The sequence below is a fragment of the Microtus pennsylvanicus genome, chromosome 5 (assembly GCF_037038515.1).
Source record: "Microtus pennsylvanicus isolate mMicPen1 chromosome 5, mMicPen1.hap1, whole genome shotgun sequence".
NCBI classification, from domain to species: domain Eukaryota; kingdom Metazoa; phylum Chordata; class Mammalia; order Rodentia; family Cricetidae; genus Microtus; species Microtus pennsylvanicus.
Window position 1 is genome coordinate 21894224 of NC_134583.1, and position 27006 is coordinate 21921229.

The 27006-nt window shown below is 40.9% G+C and overlaps 1 pseudogene; it reads right to left on the bottom strand.

The window, feature by feature from the left end:
• Positions 1-24812: 24812 nt before the first annotated feature.
• Positions 24813-26367, bottom strand: LOC142849361 (serine/threonine-protein phosphatase 2A 55 kDa regulatory subunit B delta isoform pseudogene; annotated as a pseudogene).
• Between the last annotated feature and the right edge of the window lie 639 nt (positions 26368-27006).

A 27006-nucleotide genomic window follows, 5' to 3' on the forward strand; every position in this document is an offset into this window, starting at 1 on the left:
TTTGTCTATCCAGCTGATGACTATTTGGATTGTTTCCACAGTCTGGCTAATGGTGCTATAAACAGTGTGTGCATATTTACATAAGTACATTTTCATTTCATATATAAACATACATGTACCTGTACATACCTATGGTTTGGGAACATCCCCGCAAGTCTCATACACAGGAAGCTGGGTGTCCAGGGTGGTTGTGCTGAGCTAATGTGTAACGCAATGCCTGCTCTACACACTATGCACTATGGTACAGTTCACGAGATGGGCAAGGGGCTGGAGAATGAAACACACACACACACACACACATACAAAGAGACACAGGCAATGCCAAGAATTCCCTTCTTTATCATGTTCCAGAGCAGCTTATATAGGTTCTCTTTGACTAATGGCCACGCCCTAACTCACAGCTGCAAGCCCACCAGAACCACTCCCCTGCTGTCAGGAACTCCTGAGGGTCCTGTGCTCAGAGCAGCTGCAAGCATAGGAAAACAAGTTGTTTACTCCGGCAGGCAGGGGGTCACGGGAAATTCAGGGACTGGGAGTCCACAGTCCCCAACACTAATGGAACATTGAAAAGACTGGAAGAAGCCCTGGACAAATCCATGCACTGATTCTGAGATCACAAAGTGCATTACTTTTCATAGGAGTTAGTTCCCAAGAGGCTACATTAATAATGTTATCTCTTGCTTCTTGTTTTATTGTGTGACTTTTCTTCCCCATCTCATGCCAGTGTGATACTATCCATCGTGAGTCCCTCACCAGAGCCAAGTGGGCTATCAGCACCGTGCTCTTGAGTTCCCTGATCTATGAGTTAACTAAACTTCTTGTCTTTGTAGAATATTCAGCCTTAGGAATTTGTCAGAGCAACAGAAAATAGACTAAGGATGAAAACGCCAAAGAGTGCATCTACTCGATGTCTAGCTGCTTGAAGAACTGTCAGATTGCTTTCCAACGTAGCTGAACTCACTGTTTTATACTTCCACTTGCACCGCTCTGATTTCTCATCAATACTGATTAATTTTTCATCAAATCTATTAATTAATACTAATTAATTTCTAATTGGGGCTGCAGTTCCACAAATTTCTGATTGTAGACATCCTCATGCATGTGAAGTGGTAGCTCTTCGTGGTTTAGTCTTGCTATTGCCTGACAACAAATGGTTTCAAATGTGTTCTAAAGTAAATTATTGGCTATTTGCATATATTCTTACAAGTAATGTCTATTTGGATCATATGTCCCTTTCAGTTAGGCTGTCTTTTTACTATTAAGTTGTAAGAGTTCTTCATATTTTCTACTTCAAGTTCCTTATCAAAGGAAAGATTTTAACAACTCTTTCATGCTCTGTTCTCTTGAGACACACTTTTATTATTTTTTTTTCCACTTTTTTAATTATTTTATTTATTTATTAAAGATTTCTGTCTCTTCCCCGCCACCGCCTCCCATTTCCCTCCCCCTCCCCCAATTAAGTCTCCCCCCAGCCCGAAAAGCAATCAGGGTTCCCTGTCCTGTGGGAAGTCCAAGGAACCCCCACCTCCATCCAGGTCTAGTAAGTTGAGCATCCAAACTGCCTAGGCTCCCACAAAGCCAGTGCGTGCAGTAGGATCAGAAACCGATTGCCATTGTTCTTGAGTTCTCAGTAGTCCTCATTGTCCGCTATGTTCAGAGAGTCCGGTTTTATCCCAGGCTTTTCCAGACCCAGGCCAGCTGGCCTTGGTGAGTTCCCAATAGAACATCCCCATTGTCTCAGTGTGTGGGTGCACCCCTCGCGGTCCTGAGTTCCTTGCTCATGCTCTCTCTCCTTCTGCTCCTGATTTGGACCTTGAGATTTCAGTCCTGTGCTCCAATTTGGGTCTCTGTCTCTGTCTCCTTTCATCGCTTGCTGAAGGTTAATATTCAGGAGGATGCCTATATGTTTTTCTTTGGGTTCTCCTTATTTAGCTTCTCTAGGATCACTAATTATAGGCTCGATGTCCTTGGTTTATGGCTAGGAACCAAATATGAGTGAGTACATCCCATGTTCCTCTTTTTGGGTCTGGCTTACCTCACTCAGGATAGTGTTTTCTATTTCCATCCATTTGTATGCAAAATTCAAGAAGTCCTTGTTTTTTATTGCTGAGTAGTACTCTAATATGTATAAATTCCATACTTTCTTCATCCATTCTTCCATTGAAGGGCATCTAGGTTGTTTCCAGGTTCTGGCTATCACAAACAATGCTGCTATGAACATTGTAGAGCATATACTTTTGTTGTATGATAAGGCCTCTCTTGGGTATATTCCCAAGAGTGGTATTGCTGGGTCCAGGGGTAAGTTGATCCCGAATTTCCTGAGAAACCGCCATACTGCCTTCCAAAGTGGTTGCACAAGTTTGCATTCCCACCAGCAATGGTACCCCTTTCTCCACAACCTCTCCAACAAAGGCTATCATTGGAGTTTTTGATTTTAGCCATTCTGACAGGTGTAAGATGGTATCTTAAAGTTGTCTTGATTTGCATTTCCCTGATCGCTAAGGAAGTTGAGCATGACCTTAAGTGTCTTTTGGCCATTTGAACTTCTTCTGTTGAGAATTGTCTGTTCAGCTCAATGCCCCATTTTATAATTGGGTTGATTAGCCTTTTACGGTCTAGTTTCTTGAGTTCTTTATATATTTTGGAGATCAGACCTTTGTCAGTTGCGGGATTGGTGAAGATCTTCTCCCAGTTGGTGGGTTGCCTTTGTGTCTTAGCGACAGTGTCCTTTGCTTTACAGAAGCTTCTCAGTCTCAGGAGGTCCCATTTATTCAATGAGGTCCTTAATGTCTGTGCTGCTGGGGTTATACGTAAGAAGTGGTCTCCTGTGCCCATGTGTTGTAGAGTACTTCCCACTTTCTCTTCTATCAGGTTCACTGTGTTCAGACTGATATTGAGGTCTTTAATCCATTTGGACTTGAGTTTTGTGCATGGTGATAGATATGGATCTATTTTCATTCTTCTACAGGTTGACATCCAGTTTTGCCAGCACAATTTGTTGAAGATGCTCTCTTTTTTCCATTGTATACTTTTAGCTCCTTTATCGAAAATCAGGTGTTCATAGGTTTGTGGGTTAATGTCAGGGTCTTCTATTCGATTCCATTGGTCGACTTCTCTGTTTTTATGCCAATACCAAGCTGTTTTCAATACTGTGGCTCTGTAGTAGAGTTTGAAGTCAGGGATGGTAATGCCTCCAGAAGCTCCTTTGTTGTATAAGATTGTTTTGGCTATCCTGGGTTTTTTGTTTTTCCATATAAAGTTGATTATTGTCTTCTCCAGATCTGTGAAGAATTTTGATGGGATTTTGATGGGGATTGCATTAAATCTATAGATTGCTTTTGGTAGAATTGCCATTTTTACTATGTTGATCCTCCCAATCCAGGAGCAAGGAAGATCTTTCCATTTTCTGGTGTCCTCTTCAATTTCTTTCTTCAAAGACTTAAAGTTCTTGTCAAATAGATCTTTCACATCCTTGGTCAGAGTTACCCCAAGATATTTTATGCTATTTGTGGCTATCGTGAAAGGTGATGTTTCTCTAATTTCCCTCTCTGTTTCCTTATCCTTAGTGTATAGGAAGGCCACTGATTTTTTGGAGTTGATCTTGTATCCTGCCACATTACTAAAGGTGTTTATCAGCTGTAGGAGTTCTGTGGTAGAGTTTTTGGGGTCGCTTACGTATACTATCATATCATCTGCAAATAACGAGAGCTTAACTTCTTCTTTTCCGATACGAATCCCCTTGATCCCTTTATGTTGTCTTATTGCTATTGCTAGAACTTCAAGCACTATATTGAAGAGGTATGGAGAGAGTGGACAGCCTTGTCGTGTTCCTGATTTTAGTGGGATGGCTTTATGACTGTGTATGCATTCACCTACAACATGATGTGTTTGTGTGTGTGTTTGTACATGTTGATATGGTGTGTGTGCATGTGCACATGTATGTGGATGTGTGCTTGAATGCAAGTGAAAATACACTCTTATGTTGGACAGTGAACAAATTGCAAGACATGGTCTCTACTGCCATGTGGATCCTGGGCCGTGAACTCAGGTCCTCAGGCTTGATAATGAGCACCGTTACTCATTGGGCCACCTCGTGCATGTCCTCCTCCTTTGTTTTAAAATTTTTGATAAAGTCTAATTTATGTTATTAGTGTCATGTTTAAGAATCTTTCAATAAATCAAAGGTTACAAAGACTTACCTCTATGTTCTCTTTTACAATCTTGACAGGTTAGTCCTACATGTAGTTTTATTATTTGAGTTAATTCTTGTATAATCCATGTACAACAAAACAAAAACTGAAGCTGTGGTTTTCTTAAATGGTTTCCCTTTGCTGTGAAGAGAGGCTTATTTGATGGGGTGTGAGAATACAAGTTGTTTGTGCACAAAAGGATGCATTTTAGATTGTAATCAGGAATTGTTCTAGTCTAGGTTCTCTTCTAAGATCATAATTTCACTATACCTGGTTATTTTTCTAAGATTTCTAGTACCAGTTATGATTTCTGTCCTGATAGGTGGGTTTTAAGTCCAGTCTTTAGACATCTGCTGGTTAATCTCAAGATGTGAGTGCCACTGTTGTACGATCATGGCTATCGCGCTAAGCTAGTGGAGGTTTTGGTTCATAGGTATCAGAGTTGAGTAGGACTATTCATTGCCTCCTCCTTTGGCAGTTTGCATAGTACTTTCTGGTAATATGGAAGAAAAGGGGAAGGAGGAAGGAAGGGAAGATAGAAGGGAGGACACATTTAGGCTATATCTAGCCCAAATCATCCAAGTCCTATGTCCCAAGTATGTAGTATCTTCAGCAATAGGGACTTAGGGACAACCTCTAAGGTGGACAACAGAAGTAGCCTATATTATTTTGGTAGTCATTTTGACTACCCTCACCAAAAACTAGAACAAAGGTTTCTCATGCCTGGTTCTGGGATTTTTGTTAGGTAGTCTATGGTTCTTGTGGGGATCACTGACAGCCTCAGAGGCATAAGTTTGAGATAGATAGATAGATAGATAGATAGATAGATAGATAGATAGATAGATAGAAGATAGATAGATAGATAGAAGATAGATAGATAGATAGATAGATAGATAGATAGATAGATAGATAGATAGAAGATAGATAGATAGATAGATAGATAGAAGATAGATAGATAGATAGATAGAAGATAGATAGATAGATAGAAGATAGATAGATAGATAGATAGATAGATAGATAGATAGATAGAAGATAGATAGATAGATAGATAGATAGAAGATAGATAGATAGATAGATAGATAGATAGATAGATAGATAGAAGATAGATAGATAGATAGATAGATAGAAGATAGATAGATAGATAGATAGATAGATAGATAGATAGATAGATAGAAGATAGATAGATAGATAGATAGATAGAAGATAGATAGATAGATAGATAGATAGATAGATAGATAGAAGATAGATAGATAGATAGATAGAAGATAGATAGATAGATAGATAGATAGATAGATAGATAGATAGATAGATAGAAGATAGATAGATAGAAGATAGATAGATAGATAGATAGATAGATAGATAGATAGAAGATAGATAGATAGATAGATAGAAGATAGATAGATAGATAGATAGATAGATAGATAGATAGATAGAAGATAGATAGATAGATAGATAGAAGATAGATAGATAGATAGATAGATAGATAGATAGATAGAAGATAGATAGATAGATAGATAGAAGATAGATAGATAGATAGATAGATAGATAGATAGATAGAAGATAGATAGATAGATAGATAGATAGAAGATAGATAGATAGATAGATAGATAGATAGATAGATAGATAGAAGATAGATAGATAGATAGATAGAAGATAGATAGATAGATAGATAGATAGATAGATAGATAGATAGATAGATAGATAGATAGATGTAGACATGTGAGGGTGGCACATATACTTATTTGTATTTGATATCATTCTAGGTAGGTATAAAATAATATGATTCCTTGAGGATATCTCAAACAACATTGGTATAATCTGTTCTTACTCCCTCCTTTGGGATCTGAACAAAGAGTCTCCAATAGAAGAAATAAATACAACTAAAAATAAATATCTAAAAGTGTTCTTTAAAAAAACAACTACAGAAATACAAATTAAAACAACTTTAAGAATTTCTCCTCTCCCAATCCAAAATGGTTACGATAACAAAACAACTGAACAAATTCTGGCTAGGATGTGGAGGGAAGACAACCCCCATTCTCTGTTGGTGTGAAAGCAAACTGCTGCAGTCACTCTAGAAATCAGTGGAAAACCCTCTAAAAGCTACAGATAAATCCAGCATATGACTCAGCCATACCACTCTTGGGCATATGCCCAAAGGGCTTCACATTCCACTCCATGCATACTTACTTAACAATTTCCTCTAGGAAATGGAAAAACCTAAATATCCCTTGATAGATGAATGGATAATGAAATTGTGGTACGTATACCCAATGGAGTATTATTATTCGGCTATAAAAAGATAAAATCATAGGGGCTGGAGAGATGGCTCAGAGGTTAAGAACATTGCCTGCTCTTTCAAAGGTCTTGAGTTCAATTCCCAGCAACCACATGGTGGCTCACAAACATCTGTAATGGGGTCTGGTGCCCTCCTCTGACCTGCAGGCATACACACAGACAGAATATTGTATAGATAATAAATAAATAAATATTTAAAAAATAAAATCATGAAATTTTAGTGGAACTTTAAAAGACCATATTAAGTGAGATAATATAGACACAGAAAAACACAAGCTATATGTTCTTTCTAGTCTTGGTTCCTAGCTCCAAATCTTCAGATGTGAGTGTACAACATGGAATCACTTCAGAAACTGGAAAACTCTAAAGGGAGTCGGGGCAGAGGAGGCTGAGAAAGGAAGATCAGAATGATGTGATATGAAGGGGTAAATGGGGAAAACAGGGAGGGGGCTCTAATTGTTCTAATACTTTGAAAAATATTATGCAATAAAAATATCAAAGCCAACTTATATGACAAAACACACAGTCAAACTCCAGAGTAAGTGCAGTATCATAACCCTGAACCTGCAGCAGGCCAATAAAGCAATCAGTCATTCAAAAAGAGAGCTAATCAATGACTTTGACAAGTTCCCAAGGGTAAAGGTACATGACTGGAATGATTGCAAACACGTTTCATTTGAAATATTGGAAAGTCTAGGGAAACATTGTATATAAGAGTCCTGACCTTCAGGAGAAACAAATGAGAATGTGGCACCCATTGTAAGCACATGAGAATGTCTATTCAGTTTACAGGAAGTGGGAGATTATTATCGTGGAGCCAACTCTCATCAAAGTTGAACTTAGAAAGTAAAATGGAGAGACATCTCAGTGGCTAAGAGCACAGACTGCACTTCCCAGTGAATCAGAAACCAGGTAGTGGCTCCCAACCATTATTAACTCCAGTTCCAGGGGATCTAATGCCCTCTTCTGGTCTCCCTGGGTACCAGGCATGCACACAGTTACAGACATACAAGCAGGAAAAACCACCCGTACATATAAAATGATAAAATATGGTTATTGTCTGTAGGGCAGTGGTTCTCAACAAGAGGATCATGACCCCTTTGGGAGTGGAATGACCCTTTCACAGGGGTGACTGGGATATCTGAAATCAGAGATCCTGCAGATCAGATATTTACATTCTGATTCATAACAGTAGCAAAATTACAGTTTTGATGAAGCAACGAAATTATTTTATGGCCGGGGGTCACTGCAACTTGAGGATTTGTATAGAAAGTCCACTTGGTAAAGTCTGTACACTGCCAGACATCACAAACTCACTAAGGACAGAAATCATAGAAAAGGTCTTTCAAATCAGTCTTTAGTGGTTAAAAGGAAATCAACAAATAGTGTATTTATTGGCCTGAGTTCTTAAGCAACTGAGAAACATACCTAATATATCTCTTAATCTACTATTAGATGTGTTTCTCAGCCCCTTCCCTAGGGTGAACAGCACCTTCAGGTGGCAGGCCGAACATAAAGGTCTAAGGGAAGAGCAGGGCCACTTTAACAGGCCAGCCTTTGCCCCTGGCTGGTTGGTGGATGCATCAACTCTGCCGCTGCCGACATATTTTGCTAACATCAGAACCCAATTTCGTTGGCCTTCCAGTGTGAACTGAAGACCTACAGGTATTATCCAGTGTCCAGCACCAGACAGGAAATGCAGAGGAATCCCTCCTGTAGACTGAGTAACTGTACCAGCTACTTTATGGTAATAAAAATATCATAGCCAGAAGCAATTTATAAAAGAAAGTTTATTTTGGATTATGGTTTCATAGAGAGGCCATGGTGGAACAGGTAGCCAGAGCAAAATGCTGAGGGACCACACCTCCAAACTCCAAAACAGAAAGCAGAGAACAAACTAGAAGACCAAGTCATATCAACTCAGTGCCTGCCCCCAGTGACAGATTGCCTCTGGCAAGGCAAGTCATGAAAACTTCATAACCTCCCAAACTGTGCCACCACCTGAGGACCAAGCATTCAAACATGTGAACCGATGGGGGACATTTTTCATTCAAACCTTCAGAGAAGCTCCTCCATTCTCAGCCTTTCTAGTGTGCAGGTGGCCATTATTGGACTATCCGATTCTACAGTGTAAGCCAACTGACTAGGTCCCTTTTAATAATATATAATTATTCTTTTGTTTTGTTCCTCTAGAGAACCCTTACTAATATTCCATCTCCTTGATGCCCAAAAAAGAAATGTGTTGATTTCCTAGTTCTATCTATGGTTGGAAGTGACAAATTCTCACCCTTTTACATGTTTTATCTGAGGATGAATGAGATAGCATTATTTATTTGTGTGTTTGAACTTTGAAGATGTTTCAATAATCCCAGTGCCTGAGTAGGGCAGTGTTATACTGTGTCTTTAAAAAGAGGCATGTAGTATCATGTTACGCTATTTAATATGTAATTTGAACTGTGAAAATACTATTCACATATATTTGTGCTACAAATGTGAATGGCATGTGCACTGGACGCCCCCTGGGAGAGAAGACAACTCATTCTGCAATGCATTATATGGATGTGTGCATCTCCATCTGAGATCATCACTCAATGGCCACTGATGTTGGTGACTGGAGAGGAATGGCCACATCTCCTAGCTATGATTTTCTTAAAAGGAAAAGAAAAATCTCTGGAATGGTGACTACAGAGCCACTGCTTTTCTTTAGTGGGTATGTGAGGTGGCTCCCTGTGGAATACCTACCTCCCTTGTTCGTGGATACCCCTGCATGGGTTTTCTTGTTGATGGATGACCTTCCTCATTATGGGCAACCCTGTGATGGGCTTCCTTGTTGATGGGCACCATGGGTGGGCTTACTTGTTGGTGGGCACCACTGGGGGTGGGCTCCCCTGTAGATGACTTCCCTGTTGGTGGGCTCCCCTGTGGTTGAGCTTTACCTTGGGTGGGCTCCTTTGCTGGTATTCTTTTTTTTTTGTAACAGTGCACGTCCTTTATAAGAGAAACACCAGTAAGAATGTCCACACGACACATTTCATGCATATGGCCTAGCCTTATACAATACTAATAATTCTTTTACATACATTCCACGGATTCCTTTACTAACATGTGGTTTCTTTACTAAAGGGCAAACACAGCTCTAAAACTTGTTTTCATAGTTACACTGTTATTTATTTCACTCCTGTAGCATACACTGAATACTGGAAAAACACTTTGATATTCCATTGTGGATTACTCAGTATTATATATCCACTTCTATAAATTAAATTTTTTTAGGAAAATCCACCTTGCTGGTATTCTTACATTCCTCTGTTTTCTTCTAGGACACACATCCACATATTTTTTTTCAGTAGTACACATAGGAACCATCACACTGTTTCCCTACACAGACTGCAAACCTGGAACTATTCTATTTAGTAATGAACTAGGTCACATTTCTGAAACTTTCAAGATAATTTCAATTTATTCTTTGAGAATTTCATACAAGCAAACAGTGCCTATTGATCACATCCACCCTCCATCTTCCCTTTTCAACTTCTCCTGGACTCCCTGGTACATCTTTCTTCCAGTTCTATGACCTCTTCCTCCTCAGTTTTTAAATATGTCACTGGATCCAATTGCTACTGTACGTGATAATGTGAGTACCAGGTTCTCATGGATGTGGGGCCACCAGTTAGAGCATGGAAAATCTACTTGTGGCCACACCCCCAAAAGAAAAATGATTCTCCTTCCCTCAGCATTAACCAACTGTCAGTAGTTTTCGGTGAGGAGTGTGTTCTTGTGAGTCCTTTTCCCACCCACGTACCATGTTTTCCAATTGTTCTCCATGTCAATCAAGTCAATTCCATTTTTTTAGTTCAGATGACAGACTCAGTGACTGGTCTATGGGACAAATAAAAAGATGAAGGAACAATGTCAATTCACAAAGACTTTACAAGAAGAAGAATGAGGCAAATGCTAACACACACAAAAAAATTTGAATTATGTTCCAAGGAATGCAGTCGCCTTTGCTTTGGCCTGACCTAAGAGAAAGATCTGGTGAAGAAAATGTGTTTTTCTGAGACATATCCGAAAGAAGAGTCTGAGTCAAGAAAGTTTGAATCTGCTAGGAAAGTTGAAGCGATTATGCCTTTTATGGATCAAATTTAATCATGGAGATTATTATATATCAAAATCCCAAGTCATCCATTTGAAGGAGGTTTAATTTAGTCATTTTGAAATAAACTCTATTCTGAGTTCCAAATTAAATATACTTCTCAACTTCATACTGAAATGAAGCCATACAAATTCAGTCTGAGGTGTCCCTAGAATAAATGAAAAAATGCTCAGGGTAAAGCTGCGAACTGCTGGTTCCTGATCGTTCATTGAAATAACACACAAACAGTGAACCTCCAAGCCACATTATACAGATCAAACAATTATCCTGGCCTAAAGCGGGGAGCCTAGACATCTCCCAGACTGAGAAATCTAAACAGAGTCTAAGAAGCAAAAGAGATGTGATGGCAAAGACACACAGACTGGAGCAGAAAATATGTTGTCTTTTTGCTACTCTTCGATGGCTAATAAAAATTTGATAATGACGGCAGGAATCTTTTCTGCAAATACTTATGCTATTAGTAATGACCCATGCTGGAGAGATAAATCCAGTTTGTAGTCTTGCTAAAGTAAAAGAGATTCTTATTACCTCATTTGTCAACTACTAAGTGTGTCTTCAGAGGGTCCTTTAAATATTATAGATGTTCTAAGTGAGGGCAGAGGACTGTCACTGCCTGAAAGCACCGAATAAAATCCCTGCATTAAGTTCAACACCGAAGGGTTTTCAGTTTGCAAGACAGGAAGAGTCCAGTCCAGAAAGGTCTGCTCAGAGGGCAAAAAAGAAACTAATGCCACTTATATTTTTATTTAATAAAGAATTATTCTGTCAGCCATTTCTTTTTATATAGCTGCAATGTCAGCTGTAAAAGTTAATAAACTCAGTATCTACATTACTCTTTTATTTGACTTTTCATTTCTTCTAAATTTTAAGTTCATACATTTTGTTTGCATCTTCTGAGTACCACTGCTTAGCAGGAAGCCTTTACTGGAGGTACTTGAAAAATATTTTCTAAGTAGAATGTCGAATTCATTCATCATGTGAGAGATGACTGTGTCCTACTATTCCTCCTAAAGAAGTCACTCAGAGGTCATCATGCCTGACATCACCTGTCCTGCTGGGTCACACCACAAGGCTGTACTTCCTGGTTGATCCTGAAGTTATGGACATGTGACTACATCCAGCCAATAGCATAGGAGTAGAAGTGAAATCACAAAAATGCTACTTCCTACCTTGGTTATAAAATCTTCTCATTAAATAACTTCTATGAGCCAGGCATGGTGGTACACCTCTTTAATCCCAGCACTCAGGAAGCTAAAGCAAATCTCTGTGAGTTTGAGGCCAGCATGATCTGTAAAGCAATTTCCAGGACAGCTAGGGCTGTTATACAGAGAAACCCTGTCTTGAAAAAAACAAAACAAAACAAAACAAAACAAAACAAACAAACACCCTTCATACTTTTCTATGTAATATCCATGAGGCTGTGAGAAATTAGCAAAGCCCTTGTCAAACTAAATCTCATTTTGCCAACCAAAAAAAAGCTCTCCCACTCACTCAGAATGTCCATGAACAAATTAATAGAAAAAATAAATGGTATGCATACCATTTATTATTTTTGGTCTATCATAGCAAGAAAATTTATTGAAACCAAAAACTGTCTTTGTACCTTGTACATAGAAAACTTAAGGTCAATAAGAAACAAAATCAGGAGCTGGGCTCCCTGTACTTGGGAGGCAGAGGTAGGCGGATTTCTGTGAGTTCGAAGCTAGCCTGGTCTACAGAGTGAGTTCCAGGACAGGTTCCAAAGCTATACAGAGAAACCTTGTCTTGAAAAACAAAAAAGAAAGAAAGAGAGAGAGAGAGAGAGAGAGAGAGAGAGAGAGAGAGAGAGAGAGAGGAAGAACAAAGTCAAATCACATAGTGAAAGCCCTTCCTTTTCTGTTATAAATAGTTGCTTAGGCTAAGTATCAAAGGTCACAATATTCATTCTCATTTAGATATTTTATAGACAAGCAAATTATAGAAAAAGTGAATGGTGATTTATATGACATATTTTGTTCCTTTTTCTTAAGAACGTGTGGTGGGTGGGAGCTGAATGCATGAACAACCTTGCTGAACATCACAGAGTTGCTGTTGAGCTTGTCTACCCAGGATAGTTCTCACCACAAATCAAACAACCCTGTTTTATTTCTGTTTCCCCAACAGCTCTCTCCTTACTCCTCTACGAATCTGCCTCAAAGGAATCTTACAATCTCTGTTCCTCCCTATAAATGCGACTGAATATATTTGAGAAGAAGTAAAGATACAACTGGCATTAATATACACACACACATCCCAGTCCCATGATAGCAGTGAATCTTCCCACTTGCTTTCCCAACAGAAGAAAGCATTGTTTTCGGGGAAGAAGGTATTTTTTTTCCCCTCAGCCTGTGATTTCATAGTAAGAGGATTTGGTTTAGCTAGAGTACTTGGAGCAGAAAATAAATGACTCCTGCTCATCCTGGAGGTGCCAACTATGTTCAAGCATGAGGGGTTGCTGGCCCACAGTGCCAGCATACAGCACCTTCGCAGGGAGGCCAAGGCCCTCATGCTCCAGCAGTACCAGACGGCGCTCCGATGAGCCGGGCTGCTTCTGGCAGGTGGTGGCACAGGAGGTAGTAAGCGAAAGCAGTTCAGCATAAACAGCTCCAGCGAAATACAAGAATAATACTCTGGCATCCTCAACTCATTTCCTCTCATTCATGACTCACAATAAACACATATTCTGATGGGCAAATGGCAAAACCACCCCCAAGAAACGAAGGTTCATCTACAAACTCCGATGGCCACTCTCGCTGATCTGAAAAGCTTTTCTCCCTCAAGTCAGTGAAGTCTGAACAAATAGGATTCTCTCCTCATTGACCTTGGAAATCTGTCCCAGGCTGTTGGCCATTCTGGTCATCTTTTCTAGACCAGCTGCTGTCTCCATATTAAGGGGGATTTGGAGCATTCCATGGGTCAGAAGAAGGTAATGTGTTCTGGGTCATTTCTAATCCATGGAAAACCCAGGTGTACAGGACTGAGGCAGCCAACAAAAAAAGAGGCGAGGAAGACAGAGAAACACAAAGACAGTGTTAAACACAGACACACATGCACACACTCCAACCACAATCACGGACAACTAACCGATGACAAGTGTGAGCTCTCCTAGTATTAAGAAGGTAGTGTTATACACACGGGGGGGGGGGGGGGGAGAGAGAGAGAGAGAGAGAGAGAGAGACTCCTAACACAGCTACTAGCAGATATCCTAGTACTAAGAATTGCATATTTAAAGTTAACAGCATTGCCCTCTTTGTAGTCTGAGTTGGAGCTAACATAGGCTCTATTGTGCCTAGAAAACGCGTGCCCCCCCCCCCAGAGGGAGACCACCAGAAAGCAGAGTGCAAAATGCAAGGTTAACTCTCTTTTATTGCAAGCAAGTACAGGCAATTTTTGGCTGGCCAGGAACTTCTTCCTCACTATCCCGAAACAAGGTAGAGAGAGAAGTTAAAATTTTCTTTACAGGGTTAGTTTTTAAAAGGTGCAGTCTACAAGAAGGCTTTTTTGGAAGTGGCTTTTGGCATGGGTGCAAGGCCTTCTGCCCCCTCCTATCCTGATAAGTCAGCTTTCTTCTTGTTTTACTTATCACCAGGTGGCTGGCTGGCTAAGTGACCTTGTGCTTGGAATCTCCCTGGTGGGAGGGGGAAAGGAAAGCGCTGCTAATCTGTGTTTCTAATTTTAAAACATTTTGCTAGGAAATTCTTATCCCTTTGAAATTAAGGAGTGAGGGTCTCTCAGGCTCCTGTTGGCTCTGAGGTATGTCTCACTGAAACTGAGAGGTGATTACAATATATCCTCTATTTTCATTTAGGTTTTAAGAGTTCCCATACGAAAGCTACAAAACTAGGGCTGGATTTGGCTTGGACATTGCACTGCTTGTTCAAGCATACTCAGAAGAACCTGAGTCTGGTTCCCCGGTGTTATTGTAATAAGCTGAACAGGCAGCACGTGCCTGTAACCCCACTACGGGAGGAGGTAGGTGGAGACAGGAGGATCCCCGGAACTTGTCAACCACATGGCCTATTTGAAATCAATGAGCTCTCGTTTCAGCCGAAGCTGAGACAGAAAACAGCTGAAGAAGATCCTTGATATCAACCTTTGGCGAAGTATATACAGACACAAGGAAAGTTACAAAAGGAAAGATGAAACTTGCCAAAAGAAGTAATCAATGTGCATGCCCAAGGATTTCTCTCCCACTTACCAATGCTTCTAACCCCACCCCACCCCACCCCCCCCACCCCCACCCCCACCCCCGGTATGTTGTCACCCTCTCAGACCTCCCGGCCGTCGACCTGTATGATTGCTAATAAACTGGGCAGCTGTGAAGTCCCATAGGGAATGCGCAGGAACCTTTAAAGACAGGAGAGGATCCTGGGAGGAACTAATGCTGTGTCTGTCACAAGAGTTTCTGGGAGCACGGCAGCACTTTCTCTTAGAACTCAGACCTTCACAAGACCCCACAGTTTCCACCTGAACAGCCCGGGACACCGACACACACCGGCACAGAAGACACAAGCCCAATCGTCTTCCGCAGTGTTCATCAGGTTTTCTCAGATACATGGGCTCCAGTAAGTGGCAACCACAGTGGGCATTTTAAGCCTCCTCTCATTTACTAGGTCAGAATTTCAAGTCTGATTCAATTTTGCACACTCCCCTGTTGTCTGATTTCTGTTCAGCCTTCGCTAATTACTTCTAGGACCTTGCTAATTGGGATGACTAGCATCGGCAATTTGTCACATGCTTCATTTTTCCTAATATTTTCAATACTTAACATTCAACGTGTCTGAAGCTACCGAAAACAAGGTTAAAATGCACAATAATGTCAATACAGAGTGCCCACATTTTCACATTTCAAGGTGATTACAGAGCTCGAATCTCCAAAACGCCATTTGAGATTATATAACCAAATTCTGTATTTAATTATAACTTAGCTGTAGAGGTTTCGCACCATGGGGAGTACTAGAAAATTGCTTGCTTGGCATTCTTGAAATGAAGAGAGCTGAATTCTTCTTTTACATTGGGATGCTCCTTAAGTATCAAAGTCTTAGCGATGAGACAGGGAAGTAGGGGCTATCAATAAGGAACGTTAGCCTGAGGAGTTTGAAAAACACAGTTCTGTGGACAGCCACAAGTGAAATCAGATCCTGACAAGTTCCACCAGTGCGGGAGGATAATGGTACCATTTACCACTCTTATCTGACTCAGCAGGGCTCGATTACCTGAGACCCAATAGCTAAACCTTTCATCCTTTTTCGCTTCCAACTGCTTGCCTAGAAAAGTGAATGTACCATGGATGCAATGAATTAAATACACATAGACACTAAACTTAGGCATTGACTTAGTAAGCCCATGTGACTTCTGAGTCTTCACTCCACGTCTGGTCATTTAGACAAAGCATTCCATTGAATCCTGGCAGCATGGCATAGCAGGTGTTCTTTCCCCTCCCAGAGAGGCCTTCAGTCACAGGGATGCTATTCGACTTGTCCAAAATCATGAGGAGCAGAGCCTAAGTTCAAACTGCGGTGGTTTAGATGCTATAGGTACCTCACCTATGTTCTCTTAACATCATCACTAGCATCCAATCTCTGCTTCCCAGCACATGCAGTTGCTTGAAGTTTCCCCTAACTCTGCTGTACATTATGCTGGCAACAGAGGCTGACTAAGCTGATGGAGGAAGGTCATTGGTTAATTAATAAAGAAACTGCTTGGCCTGGTAGGTTAGACCTTAGGTGGGTGGAGTAAACAGAACAGAATGCTGGGAGGAAGAGGAAGTGAGCTCAGATGTCATGCCTCTCCTCTCCAGGGCAGATGCGATGAAGCTCCAACCCAGGATGGACGTAGGCTAGAATCTTCCTGGTAAGCGCACCTTGTGGTGCTACACACATTAATAGAAATGGGCCAAGCAGTGTTTATATGAATACAGTTTGTTTGTTGTTATTTCGGGGTATAAGCTAGCCAGGCGGCCGGGAGTCTGGCGGCAGGAAAGCAGGCCTGCAGCTCCCTTCAACACTAAGCACATCTGTGAATGAGCTCTCCTCCCAGTCCAACATCCTAAATGATAACTAAGATACATACAGCATTTATCATCTATCTATCAGTCTCTCTCGGTGTCTGTCTGTCTGCCTAGCTATCTATTTATCTAGTATAGAGAAAAAGACTTAAAAGAGTTTGTTGGGGAAATGAATGACAAAGACTTGAACCCATTATAAATGTGCCAAAGCTGACTCTAGGCCTATCCAGCAATGTAAAGAATACAGCAGTTTAAAGATAATTTTATTTAACATTACTTCATTTGTATTGCAACAGTCACCCTTAGCTTTAAAAATCAATGGCAAGGGTTACTAGACAGACACTACAAAATTGCTTCATGCAAGACTGTCATGACCTTTTTCCAAGGTTATGGTTTTGGCAGAGTCCTTTCTATTAATTCTTTTTACCAAGCAAATGAGTGTTAAAGCCAGACCCTCATGGTCTCTTGACTTTGCTTGGTGAGTTCTGCACAAGTGACTGCCTCTTGATTCTGACTGCTTAGTCATAGAATATATGTATAAGGAGAAACCCTAGCTTTCCACAATGTTAACCTTACTTGACAACAAATCCTTCACTGGAGGTCTTTTCCTTTTCCAACTCTAAGCCCCGCTTCCCTACCAGGGTTTTCTGGGAACATTTTAACTCTTTACAGTGTTAATAGTGTCTCACATTATAGCTACATCACTTATCTGAAATGCTGACTTCTCCTGGGGAAGATCAGCCACACAAAATCACCCAAGTGGAACCATAAGACCCCATCCTTTAAGACAGTAACCTATGAGGCTTGTTCCTTCGTGTTTATCAACAGTTGCAGCATCCCAGGCATCTGAGTCTGCGTGCAGAGTTGCCCTGGCAGGAGCAAAGCAAGGGATCTTCTCCCTCAAAGAGCTATTGGTTACAATAGCTGTTTACACACATTCATGTCTACCTCTTTCTAAAATAAATAATTAATTATATAAATAAATAATTTAGTAAAATATTGATAATTACGGTACCAACAGAATGGCTTAGTGGGCAAAGTACTTGTTGTGCATATCTGAGGCCCCAAGTCTGATACCCAAAACTTATATGAAGAGAGCAGGAGATAATTGACTGCACACAGCTGTTCTCTTACCTGTATGTGTGCACCACGGCACCAGTGCAGCCCACACCCAAACATGTCATACATACACATAATAATCATACTAAATAAAATCTTTGAAATGGTAGAGTAATGAAATAATTGGATAATAAAAAAAATTATTTCTGGGATAGTCCATATCTTCCTTATCCTTAGAAGTTCATAAGTCAACTATGTGCCATGGTTATTCTGATAACTTAGATGACCGAGGATGGGAGTTAGACATCAGAAAGACCAATCCAGTGATTAGAAGGTTGGGCTCTTGAATCACATGGTATTGTTTAAGGAAGATGAGGGAAGATGGATTTAGAGTTCAACCCCAGGACCATGATTCAATTGAGTGTACATAAATTAAACTCCCAACAAAACTCTAAATACTGAAGTTCAGGTGAAGGTTCTTGCTGCTATCTTTTTATCTAAATAAGTCCTGTGGATATTTTCCTCCCTGAGTTAGATGTTGAAATCTAGCAATAAAACTACAATCTTAAATTCTTGAGTTTTGAGAGTTATTCTGCTAGGTTGCTCATCTAAAGGATGGTAGACATGCTGCATTTATGGGCAACTGGTCTGAATGACAAGTGGCTAGGCCACAACCACAATGTTGTAAAATATGTATCTGGTCTCTTACTCTGGTTTATGAGATGGGGTCCCTGGACCCCTGTAAATAGGGTACTAGAAGAATGTCTTATCCAATGATCTTCTGTTCTAATATTTGACCTTTGACTCTGGTTCCTGACATAGAGCTCCTTAGGCCCTTGGGATTTCCTGGATGTAGGAGCATAATTTTAACTAAAGAGCTAACTCTTGGTAAGTTCTTAAATTGCCTCAGGATGGGGCCAGTTGTCACATGATGATTAAGGAGCTCAACTTTTCAGCATCCCTCCATTAACCTCCAAGGGTGGGAGCTAAAGGGAGAATTGATCACTAATGGCCAATGATGTAATTACTCATGCTGGTATCATTAGGTCTCCAAAGAAATCAAGGATATAGGGTTCTCAGAGGTTCTAGATTGCTGAACACATGGATGTAACTTATCTAGAGATGCCATCCCCTTCTCACAAAACTAATACCATGCATCCCTTTTGTCTGGCTATTCATTTGTCTTTCTTTATTCTAAACAAAACCATTATGCATGTTTCCTTGAGTTTAGTACAACACCCTACCAGAGTAGTAAAACTCAAGCTGATAGTCGTGTTAAAGGGATCTCCCTCTAAACTGTCTGGGCTCCCAGTTTTTCACTCGTCCTCAAAAGAACCCAGTTAAGACACTTATATAGTACAGAAGACATAGTTTATTAAAGAAGACATAGTTTATTACAGAGTTAAGTTGGGTACCCTTAGGCATAAAAGGGGGCAATAGCAAATGGGATCATCAAAGATGAAAACCATTACAAGGTGAGGGTAGACAATAATCAGAGACAATTGTGCTAATCTGTGTTTTAAAGTAGACTTTATACTAGTTTTTAAAGTCCTAGAACAGTGAGTTTTCCTAAGCAGGGAGTATCCATTCCAGGTGATTGACCGGTTCATTTACTCTCAAGAAATGAGACAATGATATGACTTTATTCTTTACTAAAAAGCCTTCTTCAGGATAATAATCTTATCATCTTCTGGGTAGTTTAGAATATCATGTCTCCACCCGGGGCCAAAAGCACAACTCAGATTTCATTCCAAAGTCCTTAGTTTTAGTTTCTGTTTTAACAACGTTTATTATGAAGGGACATAATTTAAGTTTTTTTGAAAGAGAGGGATGATGTATCTCTCCACTGGGCATGTACTGTTTTTGCAGTAATTTGAGGATTGGTCCTGTCTCAAGGAGAAATTAATTAGACCTGGAGGCTGGAAAAGGACTTGAAGATGTACAACAAAAACACTGTGCTGGAAGCATCCCATTCCTAAGAATGAAATTGTTATGTGGAAATTTGAATGGAATGCAGTCTCTCTTCATCAAAGTTATAATAAATGCCATGCCCTTTTCTCAAAAAAAAAAACAATGTTTATTATGAGAAAGGTCTGTCTTAGTTAGGGTTTTATGCTGTGAAAAGGCATGATGACCACAGCAACTCTTATCTAGAAAAACATCTTAATTGGTGGTGGCTTACAGTTCAGAGGTTTAGTCCTTTACCAATATGGCAGGAAAGCATGATGGCAGACAAGCAGACATGGTGCTGGAGAAGGAACTTAGAGTTCTCCATCTTGATCTATAGACAGCAGGAAGTGAACTGAAACACACTTCCTCCAACAAAGTCACACCTCCTGATAGTGCCACTCCCTATGGGCCAAGCATTCAAACACCTGAGTCTAGGAGGGTTGTACCTTTTCAAACCACCACAGTCCCTACCAATGGCCTTCAAGCTTGATACTATCTGACTTGATACATAATAATAGAAACCCTAGTCTGTGATGTATCAGTCAAAATAAAAGTCATAATCTGGGATTTGCAAGTAACAGGTGAAGTTAGGGGGCAACTGATGGGGAAGATCTTTCCTGTGGGAGCAGACACTCTCTGTAGGTAGATAATGTCAAAAACCAAGCTAAGAAGCAAGTCATTAAGTTGGTATATACTGAATAATTAGTTGTTGGTTAGATGGAACCCAAACCCACGGCCCTCCTAACACGCACATATACAAATACATATACACATGCATACTTATGTTTTGCTGGTTGAGGTGAAGGGTCTTGTACAGCGCCAAGTGACTGTGAGGCAAAACAGTACGTGGGCTGGAGAGATGGCTCAGTGGTTAAGGGTGCTGGCTGCTTTTCCAGAGCTCCTGGATCTGATTCCCAGCACCCACATGGTGACTTACACACTTGCCAGTTGAAACTCCACTCCCAGGAAATCTGATGCCCTCTTCATATACTGATACACTTAAATAAAACTAACTATAAAAATTTAAATGCCATAATTACTTTTAAAGAGTTTATTTCCCTGAAGATCTAGAAACCCTTGAAGTCATAGCTGGTGTCTGAAGTGAAAGGAGTCTGGTGAGGATTGTGTCTTTAACTTTATTAACATCAAAATTCTATCGAAATAATAAGTTTAAAATAACTACTAGATATAAAACATTGTTATTTAGTAGGAAAAGTATAGAAATTATTTTCCACACTTGAGATGTAGATTTAGAAAGCCTATTTAGATTTTGCAGATGGTCTGAAGGAAAAAAAAATCTTGGTTTTGGTTTGAGATTAACTAAACCATCAACCAAATGTGACTTGAACCAGAAAAATGTTGATGCTGTTGTGGAGTGTACACCAAAGACGACTACTCAAGCTTGGGTTTAAGCCAATATAAAGTTGTTATGAACCAACCAGTGACTACACTGGGTTTTCAGGATCCCAGTATAGTATAGCCCTGAGCCTTTCTTGGGATGAACTTTGAAACATAAATACCATATGCTTGGTTGACATACTTCAGTTAACAAGAATAGTTAGCCAGAAGTGGAAGTACAAAAGACAAAAAGCAAGGCCATTATATTTAGCGAATTTTATCCAGACCTATGAACTTTGATAGATCAGATCTTTGTTTTCATCTTGGCAGATGGTGCTTTCTATACACTGAGTTTTAGGGCTTAAATGGTACTTGCACAATGGAGTCAGTTGTGCTAAGGTTTGGGGCCCTGCTACAATGCAACAGAATTTACTTGTTTACTTATCTATCTCCTTGAAGCAGTGTAGAAGGATAAAAGAAATTAAGGAGTCAGAAGATGGGAAGGAGCCCTCTCCCTGGAGTCCAGTTGAAGTTGCTCACCAGTTGAGTCAACACTTCCAGCACAATTGATAAAATTTGCATGAATGTTGACGACATGGAGACAATTTGCCTTTTATATAAAGATACCTCAGATGAGTTGTGTTTAAAGCCTAAGTGTATATGTTCTTTCTTCTTTCCCAGATGTAAACTGTAATCTCACAAACAAGATGATATACCTTTGCTTACAGTTTAAAAAAAGGAAAAAGAAAAAGAAAGAAGGAAAGAAAGATAGAAAGAAAACCCTTAACTTTTGATGTAACAACTGTGATTGAAGTTTTTAGCTCATCAGGTATAACCCTATCCAATGCACCACCAGAATCACTTTGTCATCTATTCAAGTTCCTTAGCAACCCTTGGTAGAAGTCACCAAAATCATGTATATGTAACTATTGTAAACATATTAAGAGCCAGATCATCTTGATAGGCCTACACCTGTGTCTGAGTGTGTCTTCATCCCCACCACAATCCCCAGCGGCCCTCCATCTTTCTGTTAACCTCTGCACTTTCATCCATGGTAAACTTTCTCATAAATTCCAAATTTGCTTCATATTGGCTTGTGTTGAAAATCTTTCCTGAAGCAAGGTTAAGAATCTCGCCTCCTTCTGAGTAGAGATCTCTGGAAAGATCTCAGGATGCTGCAGGCAATATCATGGTGGCCCATGCTCCATGGCCACTGCCAATCTCCCCTTGATCTCTAACATTTTGAGTTGTGCTAGAAGACACTAAAGTATCTACGAGTTTTCCTAAGTGTGTTTATCTATTTATTCATTATACACACATGTATTGGTCACCTACCATTCACCACACTTGGCCCTAGAAGTATTCTGAAGCTCTATTTGCTATCTCTATGACTTTCAGCAAACCACCTGCCATTTCTGTAGAAGAGGAAATTGAACCAGATAACGTTACTTAGATTATAAAACATCCTGTCCGACTCTAACTGCTACTGATTCCTTGAGTGAGCTGGGAAACCCTGGGAGCCTGAACAGGAGGCCCCTCTTCTTCAATGTTTGCCAACTCTCTGGTGAGTCTTCCCTCAGCTCTTCCTCCAGCCCCTCCTAACTCCATAAATCTGCATACGAAAGGACCAGACAGCTGTAGCTCTCAACAGCTTTGGTTTTCATCACTGCCTGTGTCATCCTGCCTGGTGAAACTGCTTTTTAAAGGGGCCAAGCCTCTTTCAACAATTCTAAATATTTCTGAAGACACCAACCAGAGCATAACAAGCGTACACATAGATGAAACAGGGAAGTTTTTCCTCAGGTGGTTAAACTAATGAGAGGACATCTCTGCGGGAGAGAGTCTGTGATGTAGGCTGATTGTAGAAGGGCCCAGAGCAGCATGGGGGAGGCTGGGATGGTGGTGGACAGCAATGGAGCCCTAGGAGCAGGTGATACCAATACCATGACAAGGTGCTGGAGAAAGGGAAGACACCACCTCCAGAGAGGACGTCCTGGGTGTGGCACATTTCACCGCGTGTGCAATCTACATTACTTCAAAATCCCGCACGCTGAAGAAATGAAAACAAAGCTGTTGGAAAGAAAGGCACCAGGATGCTGTGTAAACACCGGTGTGAGAATAATCAAGATGACTTCTGATCTTGCTAAGTAAGCCAGAGAGAAATATGCATTTCCACACTGATATCCTACCAAACCCTGCTACAAATGCAGACATTTCAAAACAGGCCTGGAGAAAGAATCAGGAGGAGAGCTCAGCAGTACTGTGTTCACCTAGAATATGCAAGGCTCTGGCTTTGATTTCCAGCAACAAAGAAACAGAGGGGTGGGAAAACACATGAAAATAGAAAAGACAAGGAAATAGAAACAGCATCACATAGCAGTATAGTAACTTACGGTGTCTTTATAATTCAAAGTTTAAAACGTTCAATCCAAGCAGAAGCCTTGTCTGAGGCAAAGCTTTAAAGACCCTTCCATTCACTTTCTGGACCTTGACTTCCCAAGTTCTTTGAATAAAATGGCATTTCCCTTTTCTATGTGAAATCAGTATACTTTCAAATGTTGCACTCTTAATTTTTAACTCAGAGATACTGCTTGGTCTATTCCTCTAAGAATAGCTGTATTTCAGCCGCCAGTCCTTTAGGCTTCATCTTGTTATTCCCAAGGATCTTTTTCCCAATAAAGCAGTATGATGGCTGAAGATGTTCCTCTCCTTTGTACTAAATGGGGTCAGAGAGGTAGAGTTTCATTAAAGCACTTTCAAGAATGATTCTGCAGGGACTTTATTGAGGCTGGGAGGGAGGGTGTTTTCAGTCATGTAATGTCTCATATGAATGACAACAGGTTCCCAATTCTTTAGATTTCAACTGGTGACAAGATACCTTTGCTATACATTCAATAAAACAGGATTCAGGAAACAATGGGAAGGGCGACTAACCTTCGGAATCTGCAATCTAGAAGGATCCGTTTCTTGTCTCACCTCTTCTGTGAAATGTCAAAATGACAGACAAGGCCTCAAATCCTTCCTGCTTTTTAAAAGATGGCAAAGAATACTACAGATCTGGAAAGTCTCCTGAAGGCCTGTGGTAAAGGCCTGGTCCTCAGGGAGATCCTACGGGAGTTGGTGAACTCTTTAGAAATGTCTTTAGGTCGTGAGGAGATGCTCTTGAAGTGGGTATTGCTTCCCAGGCTTCCATTCCTTCTCCTTTGCTTTCTGGCCACAAAAGGAGTAGTTAGCTTCATCATTGAAGAGTCCAAGAATAAGAATATGGAAATGTAGATTCCAGAAATAAGAGTGTAAAATAAAGAAATATAAAGTTGTAAGCTTAGGACATTGAGAGCAGGCTCAGCGGCTTTCTCAGCAGCTTCAGGATTAACTATTAACAGTGGGCTACTTTGCTTTACAACTGACGGCTCTGTCCGCAGGACTGAAGCGGCCCTCTGCAAACTGAGGGTCAGCTTTTAGATAACCCCCTGCCCCCGCAGCCACTCCTGACCAGCAACTAATGTGAGCTAACTTTTATTTTTATTTTTAATTTTTTTGGGTTTAAGAACACTTCACAGTGTGTTGTGTTTATTCAGTAGCTCCACAGAGGTGTGACGGCAGATACAGTGGGCAGATACAGTGAGCCTGCTCGGGCGGATCCACGCACCAGTGGTGATGCAGTCCACTGGGGCTCCATGGATAGATGGCAGAGACAGAGGGAAGAGCTGGACAGAGATGGGATGAGCTTTTTATCCTCTCAGATGTTAGTTTTTTGGTCTATAAGTAAGTTGGAAAGGAAGGCTCAGAATTAAATAAATACAATTGAGGAACGGCCTTTATTGAACAAAGTCCACCAATTCAGCTTCGAGTAGGTTTTCCTTTCAGCAGCGGCACTCATCTCTCCCAAGACTCCAGCTGAGACCCCTTCTTCTCCTGTGTCTATGAGGAAGTGGAAGTGCATCACTATTCTCAATGGAGAGGACAACGCCTTTTCTGTGACAGGAAAACGACTGGCTTAACTATGCAAGACAACACTTGGTCCTCCAGTCAGCTTCCTTAGTTTATTTTGTCCTGGAATATATACAAGTTATTGGTGGCAGCTACGGCAATAATGCTCTCCATGGGGTGCCAGGCTGTGTGAAGGATCTTCTTATTGAAGTCCGAACTGTGTACGCTAATCTCGTCTTTCTTTCTCTTACCCCCTGTACATACTTTCCGGGGCTTCAGGCTGGCTCGGGGTTTGCTGTTCTCTCTCAAGGCTTCCAGTGTAACATCCCTCCGTGTGTTTCTCTCAAACATTCTGAAGAAGTTGTTGTAGGACCCCGTCATAATGGCGCTGTCTGAACCATTCCAGCAGCACTCGAACTTGTCAAAGATGCAGTCATTCTCATACAAGGAGCAGAGCTTGCTTCGTAGGTACTCATGTACCTGGTGGGTCTCGACAGGCCCTGCCCTCCACATTGAGGTCCCATACCTTCACCGACAGATAGTCTCTGGTCATCATGTACTGACCACTGTGGCTAAACTTGACGTCAGATATAGACGAGATTATTTCTGAGAAAAAGGATCTACTGCTGGGGTCTTCTGGTTCTTCACAAAACTTGGCATGCCTGTCACAGAGGAGCGCATTTCACACAGCCTGATGGTCCCCTTGCTACTGCTATAGACAAACACATTGCACTGGTGTGGGTGGATCTCAGCGGCAGGGATGACTTCTGTCAGCTCCTCCATGTTAGCTGGCTTGATGTCCACAATGTTGAAGCTTCTATCTGTGATTTCTAAATGCCATAGGTTAATTCTCAGATCATCTGCAGAGAGATATGTTTCATGATCACTATTTACTGAAATGGAATTAATGTGATATGTATGAGCATTTGCAAAAATTCGTCGTGGACTTGCTTCTACCATAAGGTCCATGGGCTTCAATATTGGAACCCGTAGTGCCGTAATTCTAAATGGGTCTCGAAGTCGTCCATCTTCATCTTTCAAGTTATAACCTTCTGCTCTTTTATCCCGTTCACTTATTTTCCATAATTTAATAGTTTTATCATTTGTAGAGAGTAGAAAATTAGCAGCATTCTGTTGCGGTAACCACCTGATTTTATTAATTTTTTCTTCAATTTCTAGACTTTTCAAATAGTCAAACTCTGGCTCATGACTCTGAAAGGTACTGTAAACATTGTACTCTCCCCTTGAGTGAGCGCGGCCTTTATTCTCTTGTTCCCGCTGGAAAATAACAACTCTGCCACCTTTGTCTCCTGTTGCTAGAAGGTCTCCAGAGTAGTTAAACTCAACGGTGGAGATGACGTCGGCTTCCGCCATGTCCTCGTCGACAGCGCCCTTCACTTGCGAGAAGCACCACTGGAAGTTGTTGCCGCAGGGGCAGCCATGGAGCGGGCTGGACCGAGCACGGCCGACCTAGGCGCTCCAAGCGCTCAGCCCCGGCCACCACGGCCGCTGCCGCCACCGCTCCCGCCCCTGAGTTAACTTTTAAATGATGGGATGTACATTGACTTTTTGGTTTGGCATTGTTCCATACCCTTCCCTGCTATGCAAAAGTGGCAGCATCAGAGGAAGGTGGAGCTTCGCTGAACACCGTCAGCATGAACCCGAGAGAAATGGTGGGCTAAATACAAACACTAGTTTAACTGGAAAACCCTGATAATGAAAACTGTAAAGAAAAACAATTTGTATCTGAGTTTTACCTCGAGATTGGAAAAAAATCTTTTGTTCACACCTAATGGCTGCTTCTTGCTATAAAAAAGGGAGTTTGGAAACAGCCCATCACCTCAGTCTTACAAGTCCATCTCTGGCTGTGGTCTCAGCTAGCTGATAAGTTTTTCGTGCCCCTTGGAGATTTATTTTAATTTTTAATTTTTTTGGAATAAAGTTTGCTTCTGGTTTAATAGACTTTGGCGGTCTGTCCCCCATGTTTGTGCAACTCCTTTGGACCCAACAATGTTGAGCCCTACACCCTTGCCTCCCAACATCACCGTCTTAGCTACTTTTCT